The following is a 16,567-nucleotide window of genomic DNA, read 5'->3' as shown; positions in this document are numbered from 1 at the left end:
TTCTGTTAGAATACAGGAGCAATTTTAATGGTCCAGTTTATGGATTAGTGAATGTGGACAGGTTCCAGGTATCTGACAAAGAATAACAATACAATTCTTTAACACCAGATGTGCCCCACTATCAAAATAGTGACCCTGAAATACCCGTCATTGTCCCTTCCTCATAGATCATCTTGGTACACAGATGCCATTTCTCACAGGTCCACAGAAGGAAGGAGATGAATGTGCAGCTAGCAGAAGCTGCACTCTAAATTAAGAGACGTGCGTTATAAAGGCTGTTCATTATTAGGCTGTGGCTATGATGGCCCTTTTGAATTGCTGTGCCCCAGGGCAACTGCCTCCTTTTTCTTCCATCCACAGCAGTCCTTGGGCATAGGCAGTATATGTGGCTGCACAGGGCACACGAACAATTGGGACATCACTGGGACAGCAGGTAAGAGTGGGCTCCCATTTGTTAATCTCTCTATATGTGGGAGTTTTGTGTCTAACCTGAGATATGCAGCATGCTGAAAGTTTGACTCTGGAAATGCAAAACATTGTGAAAGCAAGAAAATTAATATAGAGTCTTGGCTGCACACAACATGCACAGATGAGAATATTTGCAACCTTTGTCTATGCTATAAATAAATATGATGTACATGAAATCCAGCATATGTAACAGATGACATTAATGACAACAACTGTGTTCCATGTGGCACAAGAATAATTCTTAAGGGGATTCTGCCAAGATTGGCATGCCCACAATTTGACCTCTTTTTTATTCTTATACTGTCTTGTAACATGTCTGTAATTATATATATATATATTTCCAAACAAATATTTCAGTGCTTCTATTCTAATGAAAAAATATGATAGCCTAGAAAACAGAGATAACAACATTATCCGTTAATAACAACTATATTAACTGATAGAGTATTATACAGCTTAATTTATTAGTGTCTGGGAAGTTCTTTGAAATCCTTTCACAAGTGATTTATAAATGCAAAATACTATTCATGAGAAAAGTTTTAACAAAGGTCTCTACAGATGCTGCTGTAGAGTGAAATATAACATAAATGAGAAATTAGTAAGGAAAGTAACTTCAGATTAATTTCCAGATAGTTAATTATGATGGATGATGAGGAAAACACACAAAAATTGTAAAGATATTTTGTGTATCCTTTTAAATTTTACAAACTTCAAAGAATAACCCAAATATACCATACTTTCTATTACTGTATTCTCAATATTCAATTCAAAAAGCTTTCAAAATGCAATTGTTATTACTGCTATTCTAAATAATATGCTCCCAAATCATGAAGGGTATCCGGGGGAGGGGGAGAGATGGAGACAGAGAAGACAGAGCAAATCAGTTCACTATAAGAGACTGTGCAACTCTCTTTGCTCCATTATTTTCACACACATAGCCTCCACAGCCTCCACTTACTATACTGATGCATTTGAAAAATGAGCATTTGTGCATACTGTGTATCACACATAAAAATGAGAAAGATAATTTCTCTGGCATCATCTTCGTAATAACTAATGCAAAATGGACAGAAATTATTTAGTTTTCATAGTAATACTGCAGTAAAAGATTTTAAAAAGTCCTATTACATAACATATGCCATTTTCCTGCAACAGACTATTCCCTAAAGTATACTGTCCAAAGTAATTGTAGAGTCCCCAAGTGATGGGGCTCCCAACCCACTCACCTTGCTTTTCTTAATTGTATATATGTACATTTTATAAAACATCAGATGACTGATAATGATTAACAGAGAAATCTTCAGATTATGACATAACAAACACCGCTAAAATCAGGTGAAAAATACCTGGTGTCCTCCAATATTTAAGCATAATGTGACATGTTAAGTCCGCTGAATATCAACCCCAATTGGGCTTAGACACTGGATGACGCAGGACTGGGACAGTATTTGCTCTTACTAAATAGAGGCAAACGTTTTCTTTCACTCTAAAGTCTGTGTGTCTGAAGCTCAGAACGGTAATAAAATCAGAATGGCATTCTTACTTATTCGTGGATGGGCAGGGTGCTACTCTCATTCACCCTGAACAGTTGGGAGCACATTGTGAAGTTAGGTCCTGATGTGCTTCTAAAAATATTGTTCTCTCCACTGTACACAGAGGCACCAGTCCAGCAAAGTATTAAAGCCCATGTTTAAGTTCATCCCTATTTAGCAATGTACTTAAGCACGTGTTGCTGAATAGACAGGCTTAAATGAGCACATGATTGAAGTTCAGCAAAACACTTTAAGTATTTGCTTAGTTAAGGCCAGAATAAGGATTGGAATGTCAAAAACAGGAATGACCCATCCTGATTGGATAAGAGAAATATGAGGAGCTTCCATTACTACTGGAGGATTGAGGGATGTCCAACATGCTGGGGTGGAGTAAACCAAGGAAGGAATGATAGAGGGTTATGGGTCAGAGACCAGCAGAGTTGGGAGGAAGGCAAAGGGATGCAAAGAAGAAGAGGGAGGGAATTGAAAGGTTTGCATGGGCATACCAAGGGGAAAGCGCACGCTGTAGCTATGACAAGTGAATCATTTTTTCACCAATCTTTATTTGTATATTTCTGCATGGTTACTGACTTTTTTCACTGAATAATTACATAGAGCAAGGATCAAGAACAGCTGGTGCATGATCATCCACCATACCAGCACCTCTCTGAACCTACTATTATGTTCTGAATAATCTCATCTTAAATTAAAAAACAAAAAAGTAAATCTCTAGCTGTTATGATTTTGAAGAACCACATTTGGTTCATGTGGTTGAATTCACACTAGAACAGGTGCAGAGGACTACAAGAATGATCACAGGAATGGAAAACTGACCTAATGAGATAAGGCTCAAAGAGGTTGGTTTGTTTAGCTTAACCAACAAAGGCTGTGAGAAGACATGATTGCTCTCTACAAATGAGTGGGAAAAATACCAGGGATGGAGAGGAGTTATTTAAGTTAAGCGCCAATGTTGACACTAGAACAAGTGGATATATACTGATCATCAGCAAGTTATCTTTCGATTTACTTTTGAAAGAACACGGCTGCAGTCTAGATGCAAATAAAGATTTTTCGGAAAAAGGCCACTTTTTTCTAAAAATCTCTGTAGTCTAGACACACCCAAAGGGTGCATCTACACAGCACTCTTAGCTCAAAATAAGATATGGAATTTGCACTATGCAAATTGCGTAGCTTATTTTAAATGTATTTCAAAATAGCTTATTTCATAATTTGGCATTGTCTACACAGCACCAAATTTCAAAATAGCTCGCTATTCTGAAATGCCCCTTAATCCTTGTGGAATGAGAGTTACTGGGACATCGGAATGAGCCACCCATTATTTTGAAATCTATTTTAAAATAATGGCTGCTTTAATAGACATGGAATAGCTATTTAAGGATACTTCCAGTATCCAAAAATAGTTTGCAGTGTAGTTCCCAAAGAGTTCAGGTTGGACTTCCCAGCCTGTGGGAGGATCAGGCCTATAGCTGTCTTATCTGTTTCTTCCGAAGAGGTTAGTGCTAGAGCAGACAGTGGCTGGGAACAGAACAAAGATCCTAAGTTCAGGAACTGATATTGTGCTGGGTCTACACACAGGTGCACAAAAGAAAGGTCCCTTGTGCCATTGTCTCCTCCCCTTTGTGTCGTCATGTCCCTGCACAATCTAACACTGTTGGACTTCCTTTTGCTGCCACTGAAGTCAATGGGAGATTTCTCATTGATTTCAGCAGGAGCGGGATATGATTAACTTCACAGTGCCTCATCAACCGTATATTGATTTATTAATATAGGGATGCTATTTTGTTTCACAGTTTATCACTGTGATTATACTGTAAGTATGGGCCAGTTGCTTGATAGATGAAAGCAAAATTAATATACTGTACTTTCAAATTAATGATAAAATGTGCATTAATGACTTCTTTGCTCTGTTAGTATGAATAGTTCAGCTTCATAATTTTTTACTTCATTATTGAGCATTTGCTCATATACACAATGCAGTAAACTTTGTGTTAGCCATATTTTTTTAATTTGTTACTAAGACTACATCAGCTCATTAGGACATGCACAGAAGACAAACATTAATTCAACTGCCAAAGAATAAGATGTGGAATGTCCATATGAACAAGAGCTTTCATCTGAAATACATATCTCTTCTTTAAGTCACAACATAGAAAAACACAGGAAACTGTTCATTCCTTTTCTAAGTCAATCATAATTGGCACACTTTCTAGAGAACAAATCTCACAAAAATAAACTGATAAAGTTAATGGTGTCTTGCAACCCATTACAAATATGTACACTTGGAAAATTACTTGCTGCAAATCTTGCTTAGACTACAGCATCTAGCAAGTAAGCTGGAGTGAGTGGTATTTTTAGTTGTTTTTTAAAATTATGTCAGTTGCAGTAATGTCAAACAAAGAAAACACCACAAAGCCCAGCATTCAAGGGCTGTTGATCAAATTCAGAAACAGGCCTCTTTATGTGTATAGTACTGCAGCAATAAACTAACATTTCTCACAATACAGTGCACCAAAGACAGCATTGAAATGGAGAGGCAAGCTAATGTGCAAATCCTTATTCCATCCATACCGCTACCACACTGCAGCTTATGAGTCACCCAGAAATTCTGTAGACACATAGACAATAACCATGCAGCTAAATACACTATTAAATATGTCAAAGCCTGTGGTTTCTGCCATAATGAATGCTAATAGCATAATGATACCCATATCTCACACTGCAATGACTTACCAACCCTATATCATGCTAATACTTACAGTATCAGATGATCAGACAGGACAAACCACTGTATTTAGCTATTTCTTCATAAACTGCTTTCACATACTGGCCTGTCCATTATGCCATTTCTTCCATTGGTTGCTGCTGTTCAACAGCATCTGAAGCTCAAAACAATCTTGGCCCTCTCCCCCTTTTGTAAAATCAGCAGATTTCAGCATAATGCGTGACCATGCAGCAGCCTCTATGTAACCAAACAAGTTTAATGCAGCAGAGGCTTTAGCTCTCCCCTGCCAGCAATCTCTTCCTCTCCTTTTTTTTTTTTAAAGAGATATGGTCCTGCGTGTATCCGATTTCAACAGCACAGAAAAATGGCAGTTTGCAGAGGGTTTAGATAATCTGTTGCATGAAGTAAAATACAAAGTGAGGATGCCACCTCAAAATGTAGTGGTTTTATTAAATATTATTTGTCAAGGCAGAAGTCCTATTAAAAATGCCTCCATTTGCATTAACTGATCAGATATTAAGATTTTTTTAGATATCAAACTTGCTTTTCACCTTTTATGCTGTTTCTTCACTTTCTGCATTTCTTTCAGCCTGGGAAATTATACCAGTCAGTTTCTCTTTCTGGCTGTCTGATGCTTGCTCAGTTCTATGATGTCTGACAATGCTTACAGTATAAAAAGTGCAGGTTTTCCATGGGACTTTTTTCAAATCATGAACATTTTTTCTCTTTGTAGTAGCTTTTGTACACTTCCTTGCTATTCCACACTTAGATTTCTCATTTAAGAAATGTTGATTAAGTCGTGGCTCTCTATTTGAAACCTAAGTATCAAAACTTGTTTATCAGTTGTGCCCTGACTTTGGCTATTCTTTTCCAAGTTGGCAAGGATACTTGTCAGGATCACAGAAGACTGGCCATACATTGTAGTTTGGGACTTAGAATTCCTATCTGAATCTAGAGGACCGTGGCCCCTCTCTATTGTTTTATGTGGCACTAGAAGATTTACCCATTATTGTTCAGGTTCTTCAGGGCAGGAAATGGTGGGTGCAGGAGTCAGAGGGTGGGGTGGGCTCAAAGCAGGGTAGTGGGAGCTCAAAAGGAGGTGCTCAAAGCAGAGAGCGGGGGCAGACAGTAGCTGCTCCCTGGGGCCAGCAACAAAAATGATTAAAGTTTCAGAAAAATCAGACCCATGAAGACAGATTTTTAAAAATGGGCAAGGTTAATTTTGAGAACACAGGACTGAAAGGGGACCTGATCAGCCTTCATATATTGTAAGGGCCATTATAGAAAGGACAGAGGTCAAGTGCTTTCCATGTCTTCTGAAGGTAGAACAGGTAGTAAGTGACTTAATCTGTGACAAGAGAGATTTCAGTTAAATATTAGAAAACAAATGTTATCTAAGGATAGTTAAGTACTGGATTAGGCTCCATGGGAGGCTGTGGAATTCCCATCATTTTCTTTTCAAATAGGTGTCATGGCTGGTCTAAGTATATATGGTTTGCATCTATGTGGGGGGGGGGGTGGACTACATGATCTCTCAAGATCCCCTTCCTGACCTACATTTCTATGATAAGCAGTAATAAAAAGGTCTCATGACCACAGGTTTCCTATGACTTGATTATCTGTGGCTACCACCAAGCTTCTCACTTGGAAATTTTACCTTGAGGCACTCTCCCTTTGCTCCCTCGTTACAAGGATCCCATTCCCTGGATTGGTGGTGGTGGGATAGCTATTGTAGCTATGCTATAAAGGCTGCTGCAGAAACCCCCAATCACCATTGCTACAGACCTGTTAAACAAAAATAAATAAAATCCTGACACACCTACTCATTCTACATCCAAGTTCATGCTTCCTTTTCGTAAACCTTGGGGTCTGATGTTCTCAAAATCTGATCTCACTGCTACCCTCTGGACAGCCCCAATCTCCCTTATCCTTGATAGACCAGTCTCTGGAGTATGAAAAGACCTTTCTTGACAACTTCAGGCCACTTGGACAAAAAGCACCTCCATCTGGAAAGTCTCTTCATAGAATCATACAATACTAGAACTGGAAGGGGCCTCCAGAGGTCATAAGTCCAGTCCCCTGCCCTCACAGTAGGACCAAGCACCTTCTTATCATCCCTGATAGATGTCTAGCTAAGCTGCTCTTAAATATCTCCAATGATGAAGATTCCACAACCTCCCGAGGCAATTTATTCCAGTGTTTAACCATCTTGACAGGAAGTTTTTCCTAATGTCCAACCTAAATCTCCGGTTACAATTCAAGCCCATTGCTTCTTGGTCTATCATCAGATATGAAGCAGAACAATTTTTCTCCCTCCTTGTAACATCCTTTTAGGTACTTGAAAACTGCTATCATGTCCCTTCTCAGTCTTCTCTTTTCCAAACTCACCAAAACCAATTCTTTTCATCTTCCCTCATTGGTCATGTTCTCTAGACCTTTAATCATTTAAGTTCCTCTTCTTTGGACCTTCTCCAATTTCTCCATAGCTTTCTTGAAATGTGGTGCCCAGAACTAGACACAAGACTCCAGTTGAGGCCTCGTAAGTGCAGAGCAGAAGGGAACAGTTACTTCTGATGTTGCCTCCAGCGGTCTCTGAGATTGCCCCTTTCCTGCAGCCTGTCCTATCTGGCCATTGTCATGTATTCTCTGTGATGTCACCGCCTCCCAATGTCCTTTAACCAATAGGCAGAGGTACTAGAAAACGCCTTGTGATATCACTGCCACAATCCACCCCTGCCCTGCAAGGCTAATGTACTGCCCCTGGGCGTCTCCTCTGCATGTTTGAGCTGCCTCCCATGTCACTCACTCACTGTTAGTTTTGGGACCAAGCAGGCTGCTCAGGGCCACAAGCAATTTATGGAGATTTGCAGACTGTAAGGCCAAAAGAAACTGTTTGATCATCTAAACTAGGGCTACTCAACACATGGCCCACAGCCCACTGCCCATTTGTTTGCTGCCTACTGTGCAGTTTGGGTTTACGCGGGGCTCAACACACGACCTGTGTGTGGGAGCCAAAACAAAAAAGTAGTCAATATAATGGTCTTCTGTTGATGTGCATTCAGTAGTTAAATTCCTGGACTGTCATTGAACTGCTGTCATATGGGTGGAAAACTGGTAAATACTGCATTTTATTAATATCAGCAGAACTGACTTAAAAGGGGCCTGCGTGTTGTGTAGTCTTGCCTTAATCTTTGTATTCATGCCCATCAGTGTGAAAAGAAGCTATTTGCATATGCATATATATTTGTATACAGAGCCAGCCCAAGCTATGGGGCTGACTGGGCTACCGCTTGGGATGCCCCATTGTAGGGGGTGCTGCCGCGCAGGGTTGCCGAACCGGGCGGCAGTGGGCGGGCCGCATATGCGCCAGTGCCCCGGGGGTGGGGCCGCACTCACGGGGTCTGGGGTGCACGAATGGCTCAGGCCGGCCCTGTTTGTATATGCAACCACACTTAAGTTGCAGCTCTTGGCATGTGCTGTGAGTATCATTGTGGCCCCTGGGGCTTCCAAAGTTGAGTAGCCCTGATCTAATCCAAGGGTGGAAATAATTTTCACAAGGAGGAAACTTCAGAAGAAGTAGGGCTAGGGGCTACAGAGACATAGAGAGAGAGTGTGTGTGAAAGAGAGGCTGTGTCTAGACTACATCCCTCTTTCGACAGAGGGATGTAAATTAGACACTTCGAAATTGCAAATGATGCGAGGATTTAAATATCCCACACTTCATTTGCATAATCGCGTCGTGGCACGCTTTTGAAAAAGCGCCATATCGAAAGTAAACCCGTGGTCTCGACACGGTTCTTTCAAAAACGGCAGGCTTTTTGAAAGATCCTGTACTCCTCATCTAAGGAGTACAGGGTCTTTCGAAGAGGGGTATATTTTTTTACATTTTCATATATATTTATTTCAGTTATAAAACAGAATACAAAAAGTACAGTGTCACATTATATTATTTTACATTACTAATATTTGCACTATAAACATGATAAACAAAGGAATTAGTATTTTTCAATGTACCTTCTACAAGTATTGTAGAGGAATCACTTTAGTGTGAAAGTGCAAGCTACAAATGTAGAATTTTTTTTGTTACATAACTACACTGAAACACAAAACTATGTAAAACTTTAGTGCCTACAAGTTCATTCAGTCCTGCTTTTTGTTCAGCCAATTGCTAAGAGAAATAAGATTGCTTACATTTACAGGAGACAATGCTGCTGGCTTCTTATTTACAGTATCACCTGAAAGTGAGAACAGGCATTCATATGGCACTTTTATAGTTGGTGCCGCAAGATATTTATGCATCAGATATGCTAAACATTCATATGCCTCTTCATGTTTCTGCCATCCTTCCAGAGAACATGCTTCCATGCTGATGACACTTGTTAAAAAATGCATTGATTAAATGTATGAACTGAACTGTACGTCTCCTGTTTTACCCACATTCTGTCATCTATATTATAGCAATCTCAGATGATTCCCCAGCATATGTTCATTGTAAGAACACTTTCATTGCAGATGTAACAAAATGCAAATAAGGTACCAATGTGAAATTTATAAATATAGCAGCACTGGATCCAAGGTTCAAGAATCTGAAGTATTTTCCAAAATCTGAAAGGAACTAAGTGTTGAGCATGCTTTTGGAAATCTTAAAAGTGCAACACTTTGATGTAGAAACTAAAGAACTGAACCACCAAGAAGGAAAATCAATCTTTTGCTGGTGGCATCCTACTCAGATGATGAAAATGAATATGCATCAGTCCGCACTGCTTTAGATTGTTATCAAGCAAAACATATTAGCATGGATGCATGTCCCTTGGAATGGTAGTTGAAGTATGAAGAGACATACACATCTTTAGTGTATCTCGTATGTAAATATCTTATAACATCAGCTTTAACGAATGCCTGTTCTCACTTTCAGATGATATTGTAAACAAGAAGAGGGTAGCATTATCTCCTGCAAATGAAAACAAACTTGTTTGTCTAAGCAATTGTCTGTATAAGAAATAGGTCTGAGTGGACTTGTAGGATCTAAGGTTTTACATTATTTTATTTTGAATCCAGCTATTTTTGTATCTAATTCTACATCTATAAGTTCAACGTTCATGACAGATTGCACTACAGTATTTGTATTAGGTTAAATGAAAAATAATACCATTTATCTTGTTTTTACAATGCAAATAATTGTAATAAAATTAGTGAGAACTGTACACTTTGTATTGTTTTGCAGCTGAAATCAAAATATTTGAAAATGTAGAAAATATCCAAAATACTTAAATATATGTTTTTTTTCTTATTAACAATGTGATTAATCACACAAATAAATTTAGAAATTACTTGACAGTTCTAGAACTAGCAGAGCCCCCTGCAATTTATGAACCTGCCTCTGGTGGTCTATGTGGCTCAGTCCTCACAGTTCAGAACCCCTTCCATGTAATAAACTCAAAATACAAAATAGTTTCTTACCCTTCAAGGCCAATTATAAACAAACTAGCCCCTTACTCTTTTGGGCTAAATACCCTCTCTGGAATTGAATCAGCAGGATTCTTTCTGAACTCCTGCCACTGCTTATGGTCAGCAATAGGCCCTGTCCCTCCCTAGTACCTTTTGCCATAGCCTAGGGGGCATTCCTGTCCTAACTCTTCTGGCTCCAACCCTGAACTGACTTTGGCAGCAGACAGCCTGTTTTATTTTGGTCTGCTGGGCCTGTATTGGTGGTTGCTGCTCCCCAGTGCCTTCTGACTAACAAAAGACCATATCTCTCTGGTTCCCAAGATGGCTTTTTCCCTTCAAAGACCTGTTTTCTGGGGCTTTCACCCCCCAATTTGGACTGAAGGCATGCAGTACTTACATGCCCACGACTATAAATTGATTGCCAATTCATTCCGTTCAAAGGGATAATAAGGTGGTAGCCCAAGCTAGAAGAATTGCCAGAGTATTACCAGTGGGTTTGTCTCTCACCTCCAGAAGACTCCCCAGAGAAAGCTGATCATGATAACTCTTAGGGAGACATGGATACAGCACTCTGTTCCAAGGATTGACATACTTAAGCAATAATTCGTTTTAAAAAGAGTATTATTTATTAAAAGAAATAATTGGTTATAATACATGGATAAATGTAAATGTTTAACTAAATTCAAAAATTCATATGCTTGTTTTGTTAAAATGCTATATGTTTGCTGTTGAAGAAAAACATCCTGAATACATAACATTGTTGTTTTAGGTGATGTTCTCCTAATACAGCATGCCAAGAAAATCCTCCAAATACTAAAGATTAACCAGTTGAATTGGTGATAGGTCACCTCCCAATGACTTCATAAATATCTGCTTCAATTACCTTTGGTAAATGAAATAACCAATCATTCATCTTCTGATAGAGCTGTAAAACTAATCTGAAAAGTTTTCAAAATAAATCAGTTTATAAATGTATAGTGCGTACCTTCTAAAAATGAAACCTACGTATATCTCTGAGTTGTTAAGAATATGTATTAAGGCATTAAGAATGCACTTTTATGTAGAAAACCATGATTAAATTGAATCTTCTTGACTAGTGATTTAAATCAATTTGATTTAAACCAAATCCATCCTGAGTTGATATTAATTACCAACTGATATAATCACAAGATCTGAAATATGCCTGGACAAATATGATGAGGGAAAGAATAACGTAGCATCCTTCTATCTTCCACAGATAAACTTGTAGAGCAAACACAAAACAGTGAATCTTCTGAAGTTCTAGACCAAAGTATTTTTCATCTAGTATCAGGAGGAAAAGATAAAGTGCTTGGGTTTGGGCATGTTGAGTTTGTTAATAGGTGGCCATCTGTCTAGATATGTTAGAAAGCCGGGACTAAAATTTAGTTTGTTTGCAAGGAGACAGATCCAGAGCAAGAGAAGTACACAGGGTGGAGAGATTTCCGCATTAGCAGATCTTAATGCAGGTTCTGACTTCACTTATATTAGTGTTTTTCTGTTGTAAACATTTAAGCTGCTTTTGAAGATAAGGAGTCAGGCTGTGGATAGGCCTAGCTCATGACATTTGCATGATTACATTTCAAACAAAAAAGTTTACATAGGGGTTAATGGTTTAAGACCGCATTTCTCAAACTATGGGTCCCCGACCCCCCGACCCCGGGGGGTCAGGAGCAACTTAGAGTGGGGTTGCAGCAACTTAGAGGGGAGTCACGGTATCACAAAGTTTGAGAACCCCTGGTTTAAGGTAAGAAAGAAAAGGATTCTTTTAACAGAATTTTTGGAGTGTTGTAGATATCTGAAAATACTGATCTTAATGATTTTTTTTTTTAAATCCTGTGTTAGTAATTAATACATGGTATATTGTTAAAACTGGAAGAACTTTGCCATATATCCTGTTTATTTGTTTGGCTTGCCAATTAGAATTGGATTCTAGACAAGTGATTTCCATTAAGTTTTAGAATTTGAGGAAGCGTATCAGCATTAAGGCCAGATCTTTACTATCTGGTACAGTTCTGGCTCTTATAAGTCAATGGGCGTATTCAGAAGTAGCAAGCACTAAATGTGATGCTTGATATTTTGTAGGATGAAGACTAGGGTTGCCAGGTGTCCGGTTTTTAACTGGACAGTCTGGTATTTGAGGGTTCTGTCTCACAAAAAAATTAAGAAAATATCAGACACATAAAATGTCCGGTATTTTCTAATTAGGTAAGTTTTATTATTAGGAGTATCAGTACGTAGTTGCGTACTGCCTGGCTAGTAGACACGCTCACACTGACGGGAGGGAATCCCTGGGGCTGGACTCATTTGTGCTTCGCCGGGACCCCAGGATCTGCATGCGCCCGGGTCACTCGCGCTCCACACTGGCCAATTCTCTCCCCCGTTCCTTCCCCGACCAGCCCCACTTCCCCCAACCCCCTCCCAGCCAACCCTGCTTCCCGCCAGCCAGTTCTCTCCCCCCCCCCACCCATCTACCCCAGCCAGCCCCACTGCCCTCAACCAGCCCTACTTTCCGCCGGCCGGCTCTCCCCCCCTTCCTCCTCCTGATCTCCCCCGGCCAGCTCCGCTCTCCCTTACCCCCTCCTGGCCAGACCTGCTTCCCACTGGCTGGTCCCCTCCTCCGACCTCCCCCAACAAGCCTCACTGCCCCCTACTCCCACCCCCATACCCACACCAGCCCTACTTTGCGCCAGCTGGTTTCTCACTCACTCACTCTCTCTCTCACACACACACACACCCTGCCAGCCCTGCTCCCCTCCTGGCTGGTGTCCCCCACTCCATCTGAGATCAAGTGCATCTGGTTTTTTTTTTTTAAGCCACCTGGTAACCCTAATGAAGCTCTTTGAAGAATGGATCAATCTACAAACTCTGAAGCTATATGCTAATGTGCTATAGGGCTTCTACTCTTTGAGATGGTGACACAAACTATGTGAAAGTTTCAAACCAGGAGAACTGTTATCTGTTTTTACAGGTCTTTGTTTCACTTGCATGGCATGGATTCTACAAATTCATTTAAAATACCCATAACCAACCACCTGATGTTTTACTTCCCTTTCTATTTTCAGTGGTTGGTTGTGGCTTTGTTTACTGTCTGTGATGCTTTATTATTTATTTTTACATTCCATGTTCTATGTTTGTGCACTATTAACCAAATTAAGAGGTGACATCCCAGGGTATGTCTATACTTGCACCCTCTTTCGAGAGAGGGATGCAAATGAAGACATTTGAAATTGCAAATAAAGCTGGAATTTAAATATCCCATGCTTCATTTGCATATTCGCATTATGGAATATTCGCAGATGCTGTTAAGATGCAGTTATTTCCAGAGAAAACTCTTCTCTTGAAATAACCCTTATTCCTCATACAATGAGGTTTACCAGTTATTTCGAGAGAAGGGTTTTCTCTCGAAATAACAGACGCTGTCAAGACGCAGTTATTTTGAAATAGCGCCATAATGTGAATATGCAAATGAAGTGTGAGATATTTTAATCCTAGCTTCATCTGCAATTTCAAATGTCTTCATTTGCATTTCGAAAGAGGGTGCAAGTGTAGACATACCCCCAGAGAAACTGTATAAGCCTAAGTGAATACCTTTTACTCTCCCTTCCACTGTCAGTAAATATTGTATTAATATTTGCAAGGAAAGCATGACTATTTCTAGATAACTCATAGATTTGTTTAGCATTTTATGCACAGATAATACATATGCAAGAGGGATAGTGTTGTGCACTGCAAAAGTCTGTAGCATGCCAGTATTTTGGCAGATTCTTCATTTTTTAGAGCAGCTTCTGTAGAGATTCTGAAGTTTTAGTGGTTTATAGGAGTAGGTTGTTAAATTGGGGCTTTGGTGCATATTTTTATACTACGTCTTTGATGTATTTATATAGCTGTTTTCAGTATGCCCCATTTTGGTGTACTTACTAGCTTGAGTTGTTAGAAAGGAAAATAAAATACATGTAGTCCCAAAGTAGTGTTAATTTTCTTTTTATTTCATATTAAATAAGCATCTTAAGCACTGTTCCTTGTTAATTATCCCTTGTTTAATATTTTTTTTACTTCACGTCTACAAACTGTTTAAATATATATTTATATCTTGGCTTTCCGTTTGTACAGATAGTGCACATCCATACTTGAGGCTCAATATTGGTGTGGCACATAAGAAAATTCAAGCCAACTAAAAGAAAATTCCACCCACCCAAGAAAATGTTAGAGGAAACAATGTTCCACATAGTAAGGAGCAATCGCTTGCACACATCCAAAATGGAAAATGACTACCAAAGGAGGGAGTTCTGGAAGTCAGAGGGGATCGTGAGCTAAATATGAGTCAACATATTCAACAATGATTGCTTTTTTTGCAACGATCATTCCAGAATGTATTACCAAGAATGTTGTAAACAAGACACAAGAAGTAATTTTTCTGCTCTACTCTATGCTGATTAGGCCTAATCTGGAGTATTGTGTCCAGTTCTGGGTGTCACATTTCAGGAAAGATATAGACAAAGTGGAGAAAGTCAAGAGAGCAACATGAATGATTAAAGGTCTAGAAAATATGACTCATGAAGAACATATAAGAACATAAGAATGTCCAGACCAAAGATCCATGTAGCCCTGTATCCTGTCTTCTGACAGTGGCCAATGCCAGATGCTCCAGAGAGAGAGAACAAATCAAGCAATCATCAATAATCCTTCTCCTGTCACCCATTCCCAGCCTTTCAACAGAGGCTAGTGACACCATTCCTACCCATCCTGGCTAATAGCCATTGATGGACCTAACCACCATGAATTTATCTAGCTCTTTCTTGAACCCTATTAAAGTCTTTGTCTTCACAACCTCCTCTGGCAAGGAGTTCTACAGGTTGACTATGTGCTGCATGAAGAAAAGCTTCCTTTTGTTTGTTTTAAACCTGCTACCTATTAATTTCATTTGGTGATCCCTAGTACTTATGTTATGAGAACAAGTAAATAACTTTTCCTTATTTGCTTTTTCCACACCAGTCATGATTTTAAAGACCTCTATCATATCCCCCTCTTAGCCTCCTCTTTTGTAAGCTGAAAAGTCCCAGTCTTTTAAATCTCTCTTCATATGGGACCCATTCCAAACCCCTAATCATTTTTGTTTCCCTTTTTTGAACCTTATCCAATGCAGTATATTTTTTTTTAGATGAAGCGACCACATCTGTAGACAGTATTCAAGATGTGGGTATACCATGAAAGGAAGGAATCTTGGAAAAAAAGAGTTTATTAACTCAGGAGAAGACTTGGGGGGGAGGAAGGAGGCATGATAACCATGTATGTACTTGAAAACATGTTATTACAAGGAGGAGAAAGAAAAATTGTTCTCCTTAACTTCTGATGTTAGGAGAAGAATTGGCTTAAATTGCAGCATGGGCAGTTTAGGCTGAACATTAGGGGAAAACTTCCCGATTGTTGGGGTGGTTAAGTACTGAAATAAAGGGTTGTGGAATCTCCTGTGTTGGAGATTTTTAGCAGAATGTTAGACAAACACCTGACAGCGCTAGTCTAGAGATCAACAGTTCTCAAACTTTTTTTTTTAATGCTGATCACTTGAAAATTGTTGAGGGTCTCAGTGGACCACTTAATGATCTTTCCAAATGTTGTTTTGTAAATTGCTATATAAAAAAGTAGTAATTAACTTTTTTGTTCTACAAATAAAAGCATACAACTCGTATTTCAATACCAGTACTTGAACTCACACTGCTCTCAAGTTTTTATAAGCCCTGGAGCACATTAATACACAGCTTTGAGTTTTCAGACAAATCTTGGCTTCAAAGAGCTTGCAAATAAGTCTTTATTCCACAAAACACATAACAGCACCCTTGTCAAACTCAGTGCTGCTTGCTACTTAAGTGACAATGAGAGTACTCTGAAGGGCCAGAACTATACCAGATGACAAAGATGGAGGCTTAGTGGCTTCCATACCTTTCTCCAAACATAACTTGAAACCATTTATTCAAGTGTCTTCAATTAAGTTTTATCAGTAGTTGGCGAGAGCTGTCTCTCCTGCTCTGCAGCAGCTACCAAGCTGGCACAGGGGAAAAAGAGGGAAAGTCTCTCCCTTGCCACAGCAACCATGGAGTTGGTCTGGGAACAGGTGTGTCTCTCTCTCTTTTCCATCCTGGAAGCCAGTGTGGTGGACCGGGGGAAAAGGGAAGGGTGTTCTCTTTTTCTCCCCACTACAATAGCCACAGATCTGAGACTGAGAAGGAAGGCTGTGTTTCCCGGCTGCCCTGGGACTACAAGAAGTCACCTCTTTTTCTGGCCATCGCAGTCCTGCACAGCCCAAATCCCCTTACCCCTCTTCTGACTCCACTACCCCCCACCTACCTCCTATTTCCCC

The 16,567-nt window shown here is 39.6% G+C and overlaps 1 protein-coding gene across 2 annotated transcripts in view; it reads right to left on the bottom strand.

Moving 5' to 3' along the window:
* The window catches only part of SACS (sacsin molecular chaperone), a 161,103-nt gene that overhangs the window by 92,762 nt on the left and 51,774 nt on the right, over positions 1–16,567 (bottom strand). Inside the window, exon 1 of one of the 2 annotated variants that reach the window (XM_006138875.3) lies at positions 4,778–5,050. The exons of the other annotated variant lie outside the window; for it this stretch is intronic. The gene's annotated coding sequence lies outside the window, so the exon portion shown is untranslated. Of the gene's footprint in view, positions 1–4,777; positions 5,051–16,567 lie in introns of those variants that run through there. 2 annotated transcript variants of the gene reach the window in all.

Source organism: Pelodiscus sinensis, chromosome 1, assembly GCF_049634645.1.
Source record: "Pelodiscus sinensis isolate JC-2024 chromosome 1, ASM4963464v1, whole genome shotgun sequence".
Lineage (NCBI taxonomy): Eukaryota > Metazoa > Chordata > Testudines > Trionychidae > Pelodiscus > Pelodiscus sinensis.
This window is presented reverse-complemented; position numbering and strand designations above follow the sequence as displayed.